The following is a 12,540-nucleotide window of genomic DNA, read 5'->3' on the forward strand; positions in this document are numbered from 1 at the left end:
CATACAGACACACCTTATCTGGACCCAGGACCTCTTGTAAGATTTGTTTTGCTTACATCTTCTGTGTGTAATGCAATCTGCTAAAGAGCTTGCCAGGTTTGTTGACCCATTCAGTTCTTGGGAGAAAGCAAACAAAGGAAAAGGCAGATAAATCCTGCAAATATCAAAGCACTACCCTTCACATCCATAGCACAATGAATGGCAGCCATTCAGGAGTTTGGAGTGGCAAAGGACGAGATCAATGGGGTGCAGTGGGGGACCCAGAATTGGCTTAAATTACAGAAAAATTTAATACACAGTTTAGCATGGCATCTCGTTAGTGGAGACGTGAGTTATTTTTAATGAAACAACTGATGAGCCATTTTGACCAAACCAACCTGAATCCAACCTCCCTGGACAAAATCGATTCTGATATTACAAAGTCTATCACGGCTTATAAGCAGTAATCTCCAGGAACATAATGATCAAGCAGAATGTAAAGGGGGTGTTTTCCTTAATATTCAAAAGTTTTTTTTTTTCTCAAATAGCCAATATGGATATAGCAAAGGATCTTAGCAGAAACTTACAGGTTGAAACGTTTAACTACAGCTGTGAAGAACATGGGTCAAAGCTAGCGAGAACATCTTTACACTTCAAGTCAGGGCTGGCGTTTTCATTTGTGTGTTATGACTCATTTGTTACATACAAAATACCTGGTGTTAGTGTGGCATTACCAATAGGAAAATGACACTGAGTGCTGCATATTTAGAAAGCCATCAGACATCAAGTAGATAAAGACTGTCACATTGGCCACTCTGCAAGCTGTCCTTTGAAAGTCTCTTCTCCCCTTCCTGCCATTCTAAATGCTGAAGACATACCCAACCCCTAACCGATGAGCATGCTAATGGTAAAGCAGGATATGGTGGCTCAGACCTCTAATTCCAGCACTTGGGAGGCAGAGGCAGGGCTGATCTCGATAAGTCTGAAACCAGCCTGGTCTACATAGTGAGTTCCAGGACAGCCAGGGCTATGTAGAGAGACCCGAGTTTAAAAAAAAAAAAAAAAAAAAAAAAAAAAAACCATCCAAATGCTAATTATTAAGTAATTTTTCTTCAGATGTCCACAACCCAGAATGCTTAGTGACCTTTACATAGCATCAGAATGTGTAAGCCTCCTTTACCCACATCTTCAGGTGTGTGTTTGTGTGTGTGTGTGTGTGTGTGTGTGTGGCCAGAGGAGGGCATCAGATGCCCTAGAACTGGAGTTGGACACGGCTGTGAGCTGTGTAACTTGAGTGCTCAAAAGCAAGCTCAAAATCCTTTGCAAGAGCAAATAACACGCTTAACCAGCAAGCCATCTCTCAAGTTCATCTCTTTTTATTCAGTTTTATCCAACTAAATAAAGCATATAAAGTACTCTGAGGCTTAACTTGCAGAAAATCAATTATGTTTACATAAATAAGTGTAGGACCTAGCCTCTGGAGGTCAAGGTTAATAGCCATGTTCCGACCACGGATGAGGAAGATAGTGACACATTACCCCATGCTCACCATTGCAGTTCTGCACACTGCACCCCTTTCCTCTCTATGGAACTCCCTGGACCCCAGCTCTCCAAGATGGTGCTCTGAGGACTGCACTTCATTTAATTTCCTTCCTATTGATGTTGGTGTCTTAGAGTTAGGCTTCGGAGAACAAGCTGACAGAGCCGAGTCTGGGAATGTGTGTGGCTTGCCAGGTCAGCTGGTGGGCTGAAGAACTACGTCCCTGTGCAGTAACCGCTTGCTCATGGTTTGTGTTCCACTGGGAAAACTTGGCTGGGGCTGGACATCCAAGATGGATTCAGCAAAGGGCTTCAGGCCCCTGGTCATTATTACTCTGCCCTCGCACCCTGGTAGTTCCTCAGTTGAGCAATGAGAGAACGGAAGCAGAAGCCACCAGTCCTTACAGGCTGGGGTCAAGAGTTCCAGCCTATTGATTGATAGTGTTTTTGTTGATAAAGGCAAGTCATAAAACCTGCTCAGGTTCAAGGGGAGTGAAAGTGGTCCACCTCTAAAGGTGGGGAAGGTATCCAGGCCAAGAGCCAGAGAGGCAAGAAATTGTGGCATTCTGTATTATTCCCATATCACCTCAGCCCCTGTCCTCCATGCTACCAACACCTTAGGATCCTGTGGGGGTTATTCAAGATGTAAACTAATACAAAGGCACATGTACTGGATAGTTTTCTATCAATTTGACACAAGCTAAAGTCATCCGAGAAAAGGAAACCTTAAGAAGAAGATGCTTCCACATTTCTTTTCAGTGATTGATGGGGAAGGACTCAGTCCGTTTTGCCTGGCAGTCCTCGTTCTGTAAGAAAGCGAGCTGAGCAAACTATGGGAAGCAGGCCAGTAAGCAGCACCCCTCCATGGCCTCTGCATCAGCTCCGGCCTCCAGGTTCCTGCCCTGTTTGAGTTCCTGTTGATAAACACTGATAGGAAGTGTAAGCCAAATGAGTTGCTTTGGTCATGGTGTTTCTTTTTCTTTTTTTCTTTTTTTTTCTTTTTTGGTTTTTCGAGACAGGGTTTCTCTGTGTAGCCCTGGCTGTCCTGGAACTCACTCTGTAGACCAGGCTGGCCTCGAACTCAGAAATCCACCTGCCTCTGCCTCCCAAGTGCTGGGATTAAAGGCGTGCGCCACCACCGCCCGGCCAAAGTCAATCTTGAAAACACATCAACTTCCTACATATAAAATAATTATTGCTTCTTCTTCTTCGGGAAAACACCAAATGGCGGATGACGCCGGTGCAGCGTGAGAGCCCAGAGGGTTGGGGGAGGGGGGCAGGATTATGAGACTGTGGTGGCTTCTGCGGAGGATTCTGCAGCGTTTTAGGGTCCACGGTCGTGGTTGAGACCGTGCCTGTGGTCAAGGCCGCAGGGCTCGTGGAGGTAAAGCTGAAGACAAGGAGTGGATCCCCGGTCACTAAGCTGGGCCACCTGGTTAAGACATGAAGATCAAGTCCTTAGAGGAGATCTACCTGTTCTCCCTGCCCATCAAGGAGTCTGAGATCATTGACTTTTTCCTGGGTGCATCCTTAAAGGGTAAGGTTCTGAAAATTGTGCCAGTGCAGAAGCAGACTCGGGTTGCCCAGCGGACCAGGTTCAAGGCTTTCGTCGCTATTGGGGACTACAATGGTCATGTTGGTCTTGGTGTTAAGTGCTCCAAGGAGGTTGCCACTGCCATCCGACGGGCCATCATCTTGGCCAAGCTCTCCATCATCCCTACGCGGAGAGGCTGTTGGGGGAACAAGATTGGCAAGCCCCACACTGTTCTGTGCAAGATGACAGGACGCTGTGGCTCTTTGCTGGTGCGTCTCATTCCTGCCCCCAGAGGCACTGGCATTGTCTCTGCTCCAGGCCCAAGAAGCTCCTGATGATGACCAGTATAGACGACTGCTACACCTCAGCCAGAGGCTGCACTGCCACCCTGGGCAACTTTGCCAAGGCCACCTTTAATGCTATCTCCAAGATCTACAGCTACCTGACCCCAAGTTTCCTTATCAGGAATTCACTGACCATCTTGTGAAGACCCACACCAGAGTCTCTGTTCAGAGGACCCAGGCTCCAGCTGTGGCTACCACATAAGGGTTTTATACAAAAAAATAAATGAATTAAGTCTGTTAAAAAAATAATTATCTTATAGAAACTTACCAGTTATGGTAATTCCTTTTTTTTTGAGTTTCTTCATTTATCTAAGAGCCTTTACTATAGTTTTCTTTGCATTTAAATTATGCAAGTAGCCACAAAATACCATTGTTTTTTTTTCCTCTGAGTCACTTGTGCCCTAAATACTATATTTCTCAGATCCAACTACATTGACAGATGTAGTCTTCAATTCGTAATTACCACTCTACAGTTTGTTATATTTAGCCTACCATATGAGTATAAAACTTAAACTTTAACAATGACTTTTGGGGCTCTTTCTGAATGTTTACTACTAGAATGCCCCCATAAACATTTTCTTTTTCTTTTTTTTTTTGACAAATAACAATTTTATTTTTATGCATAAAGGTTGATGAAAAACCATTACTAGTTCTAGTAAAACTGAACATTTCAATCAAAGAAGCATGGTAAGTATACTTATTAAATACCACTTTCTAGAAGTACAGCTTTAAAACATCTAACACGCTTTTTAAACTTCAGTACAATGGATCCGAGACCAAGAGTACAGGTTACATGCATCAAGGCTAGATTACAAATGATCATAGTCATCATCATCGTCGTCAGCATCATCATCATCTTCACGCTTTCTTTTCATCGTATTTGCTGACTCACTGACTGTATTTTGTGACACCATATTAGTAGTAATAAGAATATTTTTGGACCCAATTAATGATGGATTAAATAAGAACATTCTGAACTGCTGATGTTGCAGGAATGGGAGCTTTTACAGCAGGGGACTGAGAAGCAGGCATCTGCACTGTAAACTTCTGTCCTGTGAGGGACATTGGAGTGCCTACTTTAGTTGAAACGGACATGGTTTGTGGAGTTGGTGTACCTAGTGTGGGAGTACTTGGCCTACTAGAAACTGAACCAGCACTTAACCTTGGAACCGTTACTCTTCCTGCAGGAGTAGGTGCCTTTTTTTGTAAAGACTTAAGCCTATAGTTTGAAGCAGTTAAGCAATATCTATCAGGTGACAATCTAGGACCTGAATATGACTTTATCAGGGGCAAAGGGGTTTGATTTCTTTGTCTTGCAATATCTAATACAGAATCTCTCGGGGGAGGAGAAGTGAACGACCGGTCAGCTCGGCACTGGATTGCCAATCGTACATTGTCTGCATCAACAGGAGTTTTCTTAGCATGGTTTGAATAGATTTTAGCATCATCTAGAATTGTGGTGACATAGCGGAAGGCAAACTCCAGCATCTGATTTATAACTCTTGGCTCATACTCTGTAATCCCCATATCCTTCAGGATTTGTGCCATCATCTGTGCATCTTTCGGCATGCTCTTGGGAGACGCCATCTTGCCAGACTCCATGATATCCGGTGATCAGACTTCTCGAGCTAGATCTCCCACATTAACGTACTTCAGGCCTGATATTGATGCACGTTCTTTGCCTAGTGTGGTTTTTCCAACCCCTGGTGTACCGGTGAGCAGGATGTTGGGAAGCTTCATAGTCCGCCTTCACACTCAGCCAGCGCCTCGGCTCCCATAAACATTTTCTTAAACATTTCACTTTTATTATTAAAATTGTCCATGTGCGCATGCGTGTGCATGTGTGTGTGTGTGTGTGTGTTTGTACATGTGAGTGCAGGTGCCCAAAGCCTCCAGAAGAAGTTAGCTGGTGTTACAAGCGATGTGAGCCTCCCAAAATGGGTGCCAGGAACTGAGATCAGGTCCTCTAGAAGAGTAGTTGGCATTTCAAACAATGAGCCACCTCACCAGCTTCTGGATGTCCACTTTTGATAGGGCCCGTGGTGTATCTGGTCAGGCCTTCTCTCTTGTGTGTAGTGAGAGGTGGAGTCTAGCTCACACAGTGAGCACATCCTCATCTCACACAGAGTCTGCCCAGGTTGTTGTTTGTAGGAGTTGGCCAATGCACACTCTTGGCTGCTCAGCTAAGCCGTGTCTCTTGATCCCCATTCTTGTCCACAGTGAACATTGACAATCCTTGATATATTTTGCCAACGTCTTGGGAGCAAATGGTCTTTTCATTATGAGTGTAAGTTCAAGTTTATCTGTCTAATGACCAGAAGAAAGTTTGGTGTGACTATTGCATCTCAGATTCCCTTTTCCATAAGACTGCTTGCATTCTTCAGCCTATATATGTTATGGAGCTGCTTTGCTTTTTCATTAGCTGGTGGGCGTTCTTAATATACTTTGTGTCATTTTATATTCTGTCATTAATGGGAGGCTTAATCTCTTATTCCAGTTTGTGGCTTGTCTCTTGTCTTCCTTGTGGTCTCATCTATGAGTAGAAATTATTCACCTTACTGCAGTCGGAGTTATCCATATTCTACTTAAACGTGTTACATCTTATTTCAGAAATCCTACCCCAAATTAACAGACATAATCCTATTGTTTGCTCTTTTGTTAACGCTGGATGGGCTGGAGAGATGGCTCAGCTGTTAAGAGCGCTTGCTGCTCTTCCAGAGGCCCTGAGTTCAGATCCCAGTACCCACATCAGGTGGCTCACAACCACCTGTAACTGCATCCAAGGAGATCTTAAGCCCACCTCAGGGCTCTGTGGGTACCCACACACATGCAGCATGCTCATACACAGAAACCTACATGTAAATAAAAACAAATCTTTAAAAAGTTAAAAATATATATATCCCCTGGAATTTATTCTTTGGTATGGTACACAGGGATAAACTTGTATTCTGAGTTTTCCTCTGTTTTGTTTCTTTCTCCACAGAGATACAGAATATGTCTTCGTGGATCAAGTTTCCACATGCATAAGATCCATTCTAGGGCTTCCTACTCTGGATCTACCATTTGAGCTATGAGCTAGACTAAGAGTGAGTGAGCCAGGCGTTCTGCTGGGGTGAGCTTCCTGTTCTGATTTTCTCTAGCACCCTAGTGCCTTTTTGTGCCACTTTGATCTTCATATACGCTTAAAATCAAAGATCCAGTTTCCCTAATGGGCTTAAATTAAATCTATAGCTGTACTGAGGGAGAGTTGAAATTGTGATTTCATTATCAACAGAGCATTTAATGTATATATTTTTTGGCTTTTTGTATTTTCCAGAATAGTCTTCCACTTTCCTGAGTGGAGTTCTAAGCTTTTATTAAGTAGCTTGATTCCTAAGTTATATTTATTATTATTAATATATATAAATCATTGTTATAGTTTATAAAACATAAACTGAATTACAGTATTGACCCAGCAAACATATGTCTATCTGTCTGTTGTCTGTTTGTCTGTCTGTCACTTTCTTTCTTTTTTACTTTCCTTCTTTCCTTCTTTTTGGTTTTTTGAGACAGGATTTCTCTATATAGCCCTGGCTTTCCTGGCTCTCACTCTGTAGATCTGGCTGGCCTCCAACTCAGAGATCTTTCTGCCTCTGCCTCTTGATTATGAATACATTTTGTTTTCATTTCTCTTTTGGGTAATTTATTTTATTTTACTATGGAGTTGGAGATCAAATTCTTGTGCTCGCTAGGCAAACACTCTCATGCTAGGCCACATGCTCAGCTCCAAGATTTACTTCTTTTTCCTAGGCCTGACACACCAACAGAACTTCAAGAGCCACAGTAACATGGCACCTGACTTGAAAGGCATTTACCTTGAGTAAAGTCAGATGTTTGAAGAATGTTCTTTTTTTCCAAAGTGTTTTGGAGTTTTGTTTTTTTTTTAATCAGTGACTAGCAATGAGTTATTTTGTCAAAAAAATTTTTTCTGTATCAATTTATTGGCTTGCTCTGTTGACTCTCATATAGACCATTGATTGATTTGGCCATTGTGTGTTCTGGATGCTTCTGTACTATTGCATTCCATTTCCAGTGCTTTCTTTAGAAGCTGTAGCTATGACCTGATTAGTGCTGCTGGCATATAATCTTCTCATACAGTCTTTGTTGGGGTTTTATGTTGAAGTTTGGCTGGTCTCATAGGCTGGGTTTGGGGAATTGGTTTTATGATTCTTCGCCAGGAGGGAAAAAACAAACAAGCAAACTACTGTCTCCTCACATATGTACAAATCCTCCTTGACCAGCACAGGTACTAAAGGAATGATTCAACAGCATAAAATTCTCAAATGTGATGCCTTTGTTTGACCCAGAAATTTCACAGCTGGGAAACTTCATTGCATCCTATGGCTGCAACCTGACAAGCATATGCAAACACACACACAAGAAGAGTATTTATTGTTGCAATGGCAAGAGATTGAAAACAGCCCCTCATTTAGAAATGAGGTTTTTTTGGGGGGGTGGGGCGGGCACAGTGCCTGTAATTATTAAACATGAATTCATTTTTTTTAAAAAAGAAATGAGGTTTTCACAAAAGGTATGATGTTTTGTTCCTGTTACAAACAATGAGGTAGTCTCAATCTCTGCCGATTTCTCCAGAATCAGTAATTAGGGTGAAGTGGTGGCAGGTGTCTGTGCCTGTGTCTGCGTGTGTCTCCCGTTTGCAAATTTTAAGAAACTGAACCGTACGGATGGGCACCTGCTGTTTCTGAACGGATACTGAAAGCCTGAAATTCACCAGTGACCTCTGGGGAGTAGGGCTGACAGCGAGTTGTAGGACTCCTTATCCTTCCACATCTAGCTATAATTTCATGCTTGACTCTGTCTTTCACTTGCCTCTGGGCTGGAGAAAGCCTGCTGGCAGAGAGGCCCTCCCTTTCAACTAACTGCAAACCTGACTATATGTCTCTCTGGCCCTTGAATTCTGCCACTGTCCCAGAAAGAAAGCCTTGCATTCAGCCTAGGTTTGCCCAGAAGAACAGAGCCGTTGGAACTGTTGACATAAATAGGAGGCTGCTGTAACCTCCTGTAAGTGTTACCTTGGAAACCAGAGCCTGCATGGTCTCCATGGAAACCATTCTCAGCCTTCTGCCTGAAGGAGTTACCACCCACTGGTGCTGGAGTCTTACTTATCAGAAACCTCAGATCCTCGATAAATTCTTAGGAAATGATGGTGGCAGAGTCCCTGCCCGCCCTAAGATTGCTTGTTGTAGATACCAACTTCTTCTGCCCGGGAAGAGCCTCCTATGGGGCCATAATACTCTCACAGGGAAGCATAGCACAAACACAAGAGACCACCCAAGACAGTGTTTGTGCTGTTCCCTGGGTGAGAAGAGGCTCCCCCATTTGGAAGTCCAGGGGCCAGAGTCTATTTTAAACCCCAGGTGTGGCTGAACAGCTGTACTGGGCTAATACTCTCTCTGAGCTCAATTTGCCCTTCTATAAAATGGAGGCTTTAGAAAGTTATTCTGAAGGTTGTTTCCAGCTTTAATAATATTTGCATGTGTCCTGGCCTTCCCAGGAAGGAGAGATCAAACAGCAGCTACAGCAGGCTTCCTGGGGTTCCCCTGAGCTCTGAAGGTTTAGGGAAGGAATGCCTCTCAGGAGGCAGGAGGCTGGGGAGGGGAGAGGGAGGACACTTAGATAGGAACATGCAAAAGAAAAGAGGAGTTAGCCCTCCGTGGGCTAGACAACACAGTGCACGTTAACATAGTATATCCTAGGGCCCTCCAGTGCAGAAGTCCCTGAGGATGGGGTTGGGGACTGAAAGGGAGGTTGAGTCCAGGGCTGAGAGTCAGAAGGGCAGGCAAAGGCAGTGATACCCTAGGAGGCTCTGTGCTACCACTGCTTCCCACCATGGCATCTCTCCACTCTTGGGGCAGTAGCCACAGACCCCAGTCACCAGGGAAGGCTGGAGCTCAGGTGAGAGTGGCAGCTGCAGTCTCCCACCTGGGAGACAAAGGATCTAGCCTGTTGCCAGAAGCTAAACTGCCCCATCTTGACCCTTAGGAGCTAGAGTGAGAAAGTAGCAATGACATAGGGAGTGGGAGGCTGGGGCAGGGGAGCAGCAGCTCTGACTAGCATCCCCGTCCACAGTCTCAGCATCGTGCCTGCTTTTCAACACCCCTGAGTTTCCAGCTCTGCTTTCCCTACTTCCCCCAGGCATAAAATGAGTAACACAGAGCCATGCAAGCATGGCCACGATGTTCAGGACTGTACAGCTGGCACAGCTGGGTGGGAACCACTGTCTTTGTGTGTAAGTCGTTGGCTAGGTCATCTTTGTGGTAGCACAGAGATCTTCTAAAAAGCTCCGTGTGAGTCTGGAAGTCTCAGTCCTCATCTAGATAAGCTTTTCCTCCTTCCTTCCCTCCTTCTTTCTTTCCTTTCCTTCCTTCCTCTCTTCCATATTTTGCGTATCTCACTCCATAGCCCTGGCTAGCCTGGAACTTGATGCCATCCTTTGGTCTCAGCCTCCCAAGTGCTGGCATTACCAGTGTGAACCACTGTGCCCAATAAGTGGTGAGACCCAGCCTGACCTCACTTCTCTCACATCTGTTGGATAAAGCAGTTTGGGACCCATTCCAGGTTCAAGAAGGTGGGACATGAGCTCTGTTTCCCCCCTACCCCCAGAGGAGTAACAACATGTGTACTGCCAGAGGCCAAACATCTGGACCCATCTTTAGATAATCAATTTGTGAACTCTCTCCAAGTCTCAGTTTTCCTTTGTATTAACTAGAGATAGTAAAATAGCTATCCATATCTAGGAATTCAACCAATCTCAGACCCAGAAATATCCAGAAATTTCAAATAGTTCCAATAAAGCCAAAGTTATATTTGCCATATGCTGAATTCATATGACTGAGGGGATGTCCCCTGTCCTCTTCAGCACTCATCTGGGCCTTGTTCACTGTATGTGTCTGCACTTACTCACCAGGCCAAGGTCACCTGATTATGGCATCGAGAAATTGAATCAGGCCAGATTGAAGGGGTCACAGCCCAACTGAGGCTGTGACAATTTGATTGCCATCAGATTTTTTAATACCTTTATCAGAGACAGAATATGACGGCAGCTGCCAGGATCAGTACTGTTGTGGTTACCAGGATACAATGATGTTTGCAAGCTATACAGGGTACCCAAAGTTAATGTCTAAGACCAGTCACCTTGACTTCCAAGGGAACGTACAGAGAAACACAAAGAGGCCTGGATGCTTCACTGCCTGAGGAAGTGTATAGATCTCTCAGGAACTAGAAGGCACACTGTGCCCCAGGAGCCATGAAGTCTAATCAGGAAAACCTAAGACGCATGACTCTCTGAGGCAGCCAGGCCAGGCTAACTAACTCCAAGTTTCCCTGCTGCAAACTACCTCATGTTTCCTTTATGTATGATATAGTGAGGACTGTGTAAAACCAGGCTGGGTCCTGTCCTAAGCTGTTTCATACTATTTGCAGTAGTGTTGCTTGGTTTCTATTAACTTGGTACAAACCTAGACACATCTGGAAAGAGGGGATCTTCATCAAACGCCTCCATAGGACTGACTTGTACACCAGTCTGCAGGGCATTTTCTTCATTAAAGATTGATGTGAGGGGTGAGACAGTTCATTGTGGGCAGTACCACCGCGGGCTGGTGGTCCTGGGTTGTATAAGAAAGCAAACTGAGCAAGCCATTAGGGAGCAAGCCAGTAAACAGTGCTTTTTCCATGGCCTCTGATTCAGGTCATTCTTTCTGGTTCCCGCTTTGTGGTAGTTTGAATAAAAATGGCCCCCATAAGCTCATAGATTTGAAATTTTGGTCACCAGGGAGTGGCAGTATTTGAAAGGATTAGAAGGATTTGGGAGGTGTGGCTGTGTTGGAGAAAAGTGTGTCCCTTGGGGGGGGGGGGTTGAGAGCCCATTCCAAGCCCAGAGTCTCTCTCTTCCTGCTGCCTAAGGAGCAGGACATATGATGCCCAGCTCCTTCTCCAGCACTGTGCCTGACTGTGTGCTGCTGTGCTCCCTGGTATGATAATGGACTAAATCTCTGAAAATATAAGCCACCTCTAGTTAAACGCTTTGCTTTACTGGAGTTGCCAGGATCATAGTGTCTCTTCACAGGAACAGAACACTGACTAAGACCTGCCTTGAATCCTCCCCCGACTTCCCTCCATGAAGGGCTAGATTATAGCTCTAAGCTATATAATAAGCTGAAATCAGCCCTTTCCTCCCTAAGTTGTGTTTGGTTGTAGTGTTTATCACAGCAGAAGGAACCCTAGCAAGACAGGGGTTTTTCAGACCATGCCTTGCCTGTTTTATGGGCAGCAGCGTCAGATTCTGTTTGGAGACAGATGATAACTGATTCTGGTGTGCATGTGTACAGCATCAGCTGTCTGGCACTACTGACAGCACAAACTGATAAATGACTCATTCCTACTGGAAAAAAGGGACCTCCCTATAAATATTTTGGGGTCCTTATAAATATATTGTGACTTTAGAGGCACATGAGGATATTAAAACCATATTTTTAAAAACCAAGTTCAGGAACTTATGGGGACAAATGAAAAGCCCCTTATCCAGACCCCTGCAAAGATTTAGGCACCTGACTCTGAGATGACCCCCAGGCTCCTGTCACCTGACCACCTGGTGTGTCACCTGACCACCTGGTGTGTCACCTGACCACCTGGTGTGTCACCTGACCACCTGGTGTGTATATATAGCAAGAGACCGACAGGCAGAGAACTGACAACTGTCCCTGAGGCTTTTGCTTCAGCTCGGTTTAGACCTTGCCAGTGACACTATCTACTCAAAAGGCCATCCGCCTATCCTCTTCCTCCATTTGTCCACATGGACCACGATGTCCACTCATCTCCCCATTCATTTGTCTGGACTCAGTCCTGCCCTTTTGCCTCTGTGCTGGACTCAATTCTGCAGCTGCCCTCAGCAGCAGTAAGCACACTGACACCTTCGCGGGCTTCTCCAGAGACCGGGTCAGTTTGTTTCACTCCCACAGACCCTTACATTCCTTTTCATTTCTAAGCTCTGCCTACTCAGGCCTCTTTAAAACTCCACTTCTTTAACCCCTTCTAGCCATTCTGAAGAAAAAAGTAAAGAGAGAAAGAAAGAAAAAGAAAGAAAGA

The 12,540-nt window shown here is 44.7% G+C and overlaps 2 pseudogenes; one reads left to right on the plus strand and one right to left on the minus strand.

The window, feature by feature from the left end:
- Positions 1 to 2,742: 2,742 nt before the first annotated feature.
- LOC114640637 lies at positions 2,743 to 3,598 on the plus strand (annotated as a pseudogene).
- Positions 3,599 to 4,205: 607 nt separating this feature from the next.
- LOC114640622 lies at positions 4,206 to 5,131 on the minus strand (annotated as a pseudogene).
- Positions 5,132 to 12,540: the final 7,409 nt, after the last annotated feature.

The sequence above is a fragment of the Grammomys surdaster genome, unplaced genomic scaffold (assembly GCF_004785775.1).
Source record: "Grammomys surdaster isolate TR1022 unplaced genomic scaffold, NIH_TR_1.0 125846, whole genome shotgun sequence".
Taxonomy (NCBI): Eukaryota; Metazoa; Chordata; class Mammalia; order Rodentia; family Muridae; genus Grammomys; species Grammomys surdaster.